Here is a 7,500-nt window from a genome sequence, read left to right as displayed (position 1 = left end):
TACCAGGAGTTTTACTCGTCGAAGGCCGTAGTTGAATCAATAAATTCATGTGTAGACGTTAGTAGTGTACCAGAGATTACAAAGGAAGAAGTAGAACTTGATCTAAAAATATGAAACGAGGAAAAGCACCTGGGGAAGATGGCATATCAATAGATCTGTTGACGAAGGGAAGTTAGTTCATATTAAATTGGCTGAGTTGTACACCCAGTGCTTACGTCAAGAAAGCGTTCCGGATGCGTGGTGCAATGCTATAGTGATTTTGCTTCATGAAAAAGGAGTCCAGAAGATCTTAGTAACTATCGAACGATTAGCTTGCTATCAAACGCATATAAGGTATTCTCCAAGATTCTTACAAATAGATTAAGTCAAGTTTTAGGTGGAAACCAACCGAGAGAACAGGCAGGCTTTAGAAGCGGATATTCAATTCTAGACCATTTGCAGGCGATAAACCAACTAATCGAGAAAACGACAGAATGCAATATACCTCTGTGTTTAGCTTTTGTAGATTACGAGAGGGCCTTTGATTCAGTAGAACAAATAGCAATACTAAACTCGCTACGCAAACAGGGTACAAATTAACAGATCGTAAGAGTTTTAGAAAAGATTTATGCGAAAGGTACCGCTATAGTTCGACTACATAAAGATACGAAAAAGATCAAGATCAAGAAAGGAGTGCGGCAAGGCATTACAATTTCACCCAAACTATTTACAGCTTGTTTAGAAGATATTTTCAGAAGAATGATTTGGGAAAAGAAAAGTTTGAAGATTAATGGCAAATATTCAAACCACCTAAGATTTGCAGATGACATCATTCTTATTTCAAAAAGAGCAAAAGACATGCAAGATATGCTGAGTGATCTAAACAAAACAAAAAACTCTCAAAGTAGGTTTAAAAAGGAATAAGAGTAAAACCAAAGTAATGTTCAACACGAAGTTCAAATAAAAAAGATTGGAATTTATGATGAGAGTCTTGAGGATGTTGAATAGTATAATTATTTAGGCCAGATGGTGAAGGTGACGAAAGATTATGATAATGAAATAAAAAGACGCATTACAATTGGTTGGAAAATGTTTGGTAAGTATAATAAAATCCTGAGAGGCTCTCTACCTTTATGTTTGAAACGTAAAGTTTACAATCAATGCATTCTACCAGCAATAATCTACGGGTGAGACTTGGAAGCTGACGAGGGCGATGGAAACAAAGCTAAGGACTGCACAGAGGAGAATGGAGAGATCAATGATGGTAATGACACTGATAGACCGAAAGAAAGCAAGTTGGGTGAGAGAGCAGACTAGAGTGAAAGATATTGTGGAGGCAGTAAAAGAGAGGAAGTGGAATTGGGCAGGTACGAGTGATCAAAAAGTAATGACAGTGATACCATATATTTTCACGGTACAGAGGTAAATCCAAATAGTGGCCTACATTCCTTCAAAGTACTCCCCTCCTGCCTCTATGCAACGTTCCATCCTCTTTCGCCACTTCATGAAGCACTCACGGTACTCAGAAGCCGATATACCTCGTAGCTCTGAATTGACTGCTCGCGCCAGATCTTGGATGCGATGAAACAGCTTCCCTGCGATCGCACCCTTGATCTTTGGAAACAACCAAAAATCACAGGGAGCAAGGTCAGGCGAGTAGGGTGGGTGGGGGAGAAGTGTGATCCCCTGCTGCTCCAGGAACTGCACAATGAGGCGAGCTTTGTGGGGGGCAGCATTGTCATGGTGCAGCAAAAGGCGCGATCGGCGACGGGTTGGTGCAGTCTTGGCCTGATATTCCAGGACTCGAGGAAGGACGTGATCAGTGTAGTACTGGGCTGTGATAGTACACTGTTGAGGCATTACATCCACACACATTGGTCCTTGTGAATTGAAGAAGATGGTGAAAAGGCGCTTCCTGCTGCGAAATCCTTCCTTCAGAATCTGAGGTCGAGGTTCTTCATCATTCAACCACACCATGTTAGACTGCTTGTCTCTGGTGGTGAAGAAAGAAATCCAACACTCATCTCCGGTAGCTACATCTGAGAACCGTTTCGGACCATTTGGCTCGAATTCAGCCAGCCATAGACGACAAATCTGCACCCGTTCGCTCTTCTGCTCTTCCGTAAGCAAATGAGGTATCCATCGAGCACACTTCTTCCTCAGCCCTAAGTGTTCATGCACGATGTCATGTGCGCTCCCGTAACTGACACCGAGCTCCAGGGATAAGAATCGAAGAGTAACAGTTGGATCTTCGTCAATGATGGCCCGCGCACGGACCGTCGTTGCTTCGGTCACGGATGTCCGAGGGCGGCCAGGACGATGATCATCTTCTAGCTGCAATTTTCCGGCTGCGAAAGCTCGAATCCAACGGAAAACAGTTTCCAGTGATGGAGTAGACTCGGGAAAAACTTGTAACAATTCCTCTCTGATCTCCGTTGCTTTTTTCCCGAGTTTCCACCTTGTGAAGGTGTAGAATCTGCAGCCTTCTTTCGAAAAATCCATGTTTCCGGTTAGAGAGGCAAACCAACAATGACGCAATCGCACAGCGCAACGATAAAATGTAAGCTAGACAAACAGCGACAAGCTCAAACATGTAACAATAGGCAACACTTGCTGCCCCTTGCTCCCCGCCTCCCCAACACTTATAGTCTCTCAGCTACGAGTCCGACTGTCATTACTTTCTGATCACCTCTAGTAAGTTGATGCGAACGACTGATGAGCGATATAGTAAGTGTGTTACTGAATGGACGTCGCGAGACAGGAGGCGTGGAAGAGGGAGACTAGACAGAGGGTGGAGAGACGAGATCGAGAAGTCTGCAGGAGTGACATAGCAGAGGATGGCGCAGTCGTGCGATTCGTGGAATGCTATGAAGGAGGCCTTTGTTCAGCAGTGGACTCAGGATGGCTGATTTGATTTGATTTTATATATATATACATATATATACATACATATATATATGTATATATATATATATATATATATACATACAATATATAAATATGATGAATTCTTAAAAATGTATGACATAGCTTCAAATAAAAATATCCTAAGTATCTCGTAGATAATTCTTGTAAAATGGCCAAAAAATATTTCAATGAGAAAAATGCTAGTAAATCCTTTAATGTTAAAGACTTGTTCTTCCTTTTCACGAAAATTTTGTCAAACTACCTCATATTCTTAAGACTTTCAATATTCAAATAGCCTTTAAAAACTCCAATACAGTTAGAAGCCATTTAGATAAAAACTCTCTTGACAAGGAAGAAGAATGTATATATTCAATTCCATGTAAAAATTGTGACAAATGCTATATAGGTCAGACTGGAAAAGAATCAAAAGTAAGGTTAAAACAACACCAATATAGCGTCAGGAGTGGTCAAATGTTTAACGCATTATTTGTTCATTTAAGGGATTTTAATCATTGCCAAAGAAATTGTTAGAAATAAGTCAAATTTGACTAGAAATACAATAGAATTCAGTCTGATTAAAGATACATTTGTCAACAACTTAAATTTAAGTTAAGGAATGTACAAAGTGGTGGCCTAATTGTTCGTTCCGCGAACGGTCTGGTTTATGTACGAGAAACACCCTCACGATATTTTCCTGTTCCAATCCATTACCTCCCACTTTGTATGAATACTCATATTTGTTTCACCATTGTATGTACCGTGCAGATGTCTGAATAGACGAAAGCGCTCAGTCATCAATATATTTAGTATTTTCCTTGGTGATTTTTCTGCATATATTACAAAGGATTACGAAGGCGGAGCATGCCGACTGAAGACCTTTTGGTCCATATCTAGGTCGGATGCGAAAAAAATGATAAATGAATACATAAAAACTATAACACACACACACACACACACACACACACACACACACACACACACACACACACACACACACACACACACACACACATACACACACACACACACACACACACACACACACACACACACACGCATACACACACACACACACACACACACACACACACACACACACACACACACACACACACACACACACGCACATATATATATATGTATATATATATATATATGTGTGTGTGTGTGCGTGTGTGCGTGTGTGTGTGTGTGTGTGTGTGTGTGTCTGTGTGTGTATGTGTGTGTGTGTGTGTGTGTGTGTGTGTGTGTGTGTGTGTGTGTGTGTGTGTATCCTGTGTCATCATCATCTCCTAAAGGTCTAATCGAATTGTCTTGCGTGCTTCCGGCAGTGTGCCACCGAATGTGAGTAAACACTATCTAAGCAGATCCAAGTCTTGGACATTAAACAATATGAACAAAACGAAGATCTATACTTACAACGCGGGAACCCTCTCAGAAAACCACAGGCTGTAGAGTTTAATGGAAGAACTAGACAACATCTATAGTTACAACATCAAAAGTGACCAAATTTTCACATTGAATGATCAGACAAGAAACAATGGTCTCAAACTGTCCAGAAATAGATTCAATTTGGAAGTAGGTAGAAACAACTTTGCCAACCGTGTAGTTAATGAATGGAATAAACTTCCTGCACAGGTAGTGCAATGTAGTTCAGTTCGAAGCTTTAAGAATCATTTAGATAAACACCTAAGTAAGATGCTGTAATGATTATAATTTATTTTAATATTATTTGTTTTTGTTTTGTTATCATCTGTCTGATTTTCATTTATTATTAGTTATATGTCACTTTATTATTATTTACTATCATTTATTATTTAACTATACCTATATATTTATTTATGTGTTTATTTGTTATTTACCTTATTATAGTTTTTACTTATCAATTTATTATTATTATGATTTTTTTCGTATCCGACCTAGATATGGACCAAAAGGTCTCCTGTCGGCATGCTCCGCCTTTGTAATCCTTTGTAATCAAGTGGGATATCGTAGGACTCAGTGAAGTACGAAGTACGGAAGAAAAGCTGATACAATAACAATATGGTCACCACCTTCTTTACCATAGAGGTAAAAAAAAAAAAAAAAAAAAAAAAGATCTAGTGGATAAACTGAGAGGTTGCTGGTAACGTAGTCAAGTTCAGTAGTTTGTCAATTAGGGTTGCTTGGATTATGATTAGGCTGTGAAAAAGGAACACTAAAATAGTTTAGGTTTATGCACCAACTTCACAGAGGACGATGAAATTGGGTACTTCTATAATGATTTAAGTCAGGTAATGGATCAAGAAAAAGGTAAGTACTCGTTGGTAATAGGCGACTTTAATGCTAAAGTGGGGAAGAAGATGGGAGATGAGTCGTGCATTGGGAAGTTTGCATTAAGTGAAAGAAATGACAGAGGCGAGCTGTTAGTCAATTTTGCAGGGAACTACAACATGAAGATAATGACCACTTTCTTCTAAAAGAGTGTAGGTCGTAAATGGACCTGCAGAAGTCCAAATGGAACAACAAAGAACGAAGTAGACTTCATATAAGTAGATGAGAGCAAATGCGTTAGCAATTCTATGGTCGTAAATAAAGTCAACATAAGTAGTGACCATAGAATGGTAGGTTGTACAGCTAAATTCAATTTCAGAGCTGAGAGAAATAAATTAGTTTTAGAAAAGAAAATTAGTCTTGCGAAGGTTAAGGATGATAAGATGGAATTTCTGTTAGAAACTAGAAATAGATTTGAGGCTCCAAAAAACTAATGAGGACAGCGTGGGAGATATGAATTTGAATTTAGTGAATATCATTGGGGAATCAACAGAGAAAGTAGGAAGTACAAAAAGTATCAGAGAAAAGAAATACTCCAGAGCTACAAATGATCTAATTAAAAGAAAAAGGACCATGCAAATTAAAGCAGGAGAGACGAAATAAAAAGAGTAAAACTAAACAAGTTTATGAACACAAGGCAGAGATCAGAGAAAAGAAAGAGAAACATGAATGAAATAGAGGAAACTATTCGGAGAGGTAATAGTATTAAAGTGACCGAGCGCAGATATACTTTAGGAAGACAGCAAATTATATGTTTGAAAAATAGAAATGGAAAAATCATTAAATGCAGAGACAGAATGGTAAAAAAGAGTAGAAGAGCTTTACTCGTCGAAGACCGTAGTTGAGTTAGTAAATTAATTTGTAGACGTTACAAGTACACCAGATATTACAAAAAAGTAGAGTTTGCTAAAAAATATAAAGCGAGGAAAAGGACCTGGGGAAGATGGTATATCGATAGATATTTTGAAAAACGCATGAAAAAAAATCATATTAAGTTAGTTCAGCTCTAGAATCAGTGCTTACGTCAAGAAAGCGTTCCTGATGCGTGGTACAGTGCTATAGTGATTTCGCTTCATGAAAAAGGAGACCACAAAGACCTTAGTAACTAACGACGAATTAGTTTGTTATCAAATGTATATAAAGTATTCTCCATAAGCCTTACAAATAGACTAAGTCAGGTTTTAGAAGGAAACCAAGCGAGAGAACAGACAGGCTTTAGAAGCAGATATTCGACTCTAGACCATTTTCAAGGGATGAACCAACTAATCGAGAAAATGACAGAATACAATATAACTCTTTAGCTTTTGTAGATTACGAGAAGGCCTTTGACTCGGTAGAACAAATAGCATTACTAAACTCACTACGCAAGCAGGTTACGAACGAACAGATTGTAAGGGTTCTAGAAAACATTTATGTGAACGGTACCGCTGTTATTGGAGTATATAAAAATACTGTACAGCAAAGTGATATGATTTTACCCAAATTATTTACAGCTTACTTGGAAGAGATTTTCAGAAGGTTGGATTGGGAAGACAAAGGTTTGAAGATTAATGGCGAATATTTGAACCATCTAAGATTTGCGGATGACATTATTTTAATTTCAGAAAGAGCAGAAGATTTGCTAGGCATGCTGAGTGATCCGAACAAGAAAATCCTCAAAGTAAGTTTAGAAATGAATAAGAGTAAAACCAAAGTAATGTTCAACACGAAAGTTCAAACTAAAGAGATTATAATAGATGGTGAGAGTCTTGAAGAAGTTGAAGAGTATGATTATTTAGGCCAGATGGTGAAAGTGACGAAAGGTCATAATAATGAAATAAAAAAGACGTATCGCAATTGGTTAGAAAGTGTTAGGTAAATATAGTAAAATCCTGAGAGGCTGTCTACCTTTATGTTTGAAACGTAAAGTTTACAATCACTGCATTCTGTTAGCAATAATCTACGGATGTGAGAATTGGAAAGTGACGAAAGCGATAGAGACAAAGCTAAGGAATGCACAAAGGAGAATGGAGAGACCAATGATGGGAACAACGCTGAGAGACCAAAAGAAAGCAAGCTGGATGAGAGAGCAGACTAGAGCTAGAGATTTTGTGGAGGCGGCAAAAGAAAGGAAGTGGAATTAGTCAGGTAAGTTATTGCCGCGAGATGGGAAGCGTGGAAGAGGGAGACCAGGCAGAAGGTGGAGAGACGAGATTGAGAAGTTTGCAGGAGTAACATGGAAGAAGTTGGTGCGGTCGTGTGAATCATGGAATGCTATGAAAGAGGCCTTTATTCAGCAGAGGACTCAGGATGGCTGATTTG

Source organism: Oratosquilla oratoria, chromosome 11 (genome assembly GCF_046742065.1).
Source record: "Oratosquilla oratoria isolate Oo_2021 chromosome 11, ASM4674206v1, whole genome shotgun sequence".
NCBI classification, from domain to species: Eukaryota; Metazoa; Arthropoda; class Malacostraca; order Stomatopoda; family Squillidae; genus Oratosquilla; species Oratosquilla oratoria.
The sequence above is the reverse complement of the archived record's forward strand: the minus strand, read 5'-3'. Positions refer to the sequence as shown.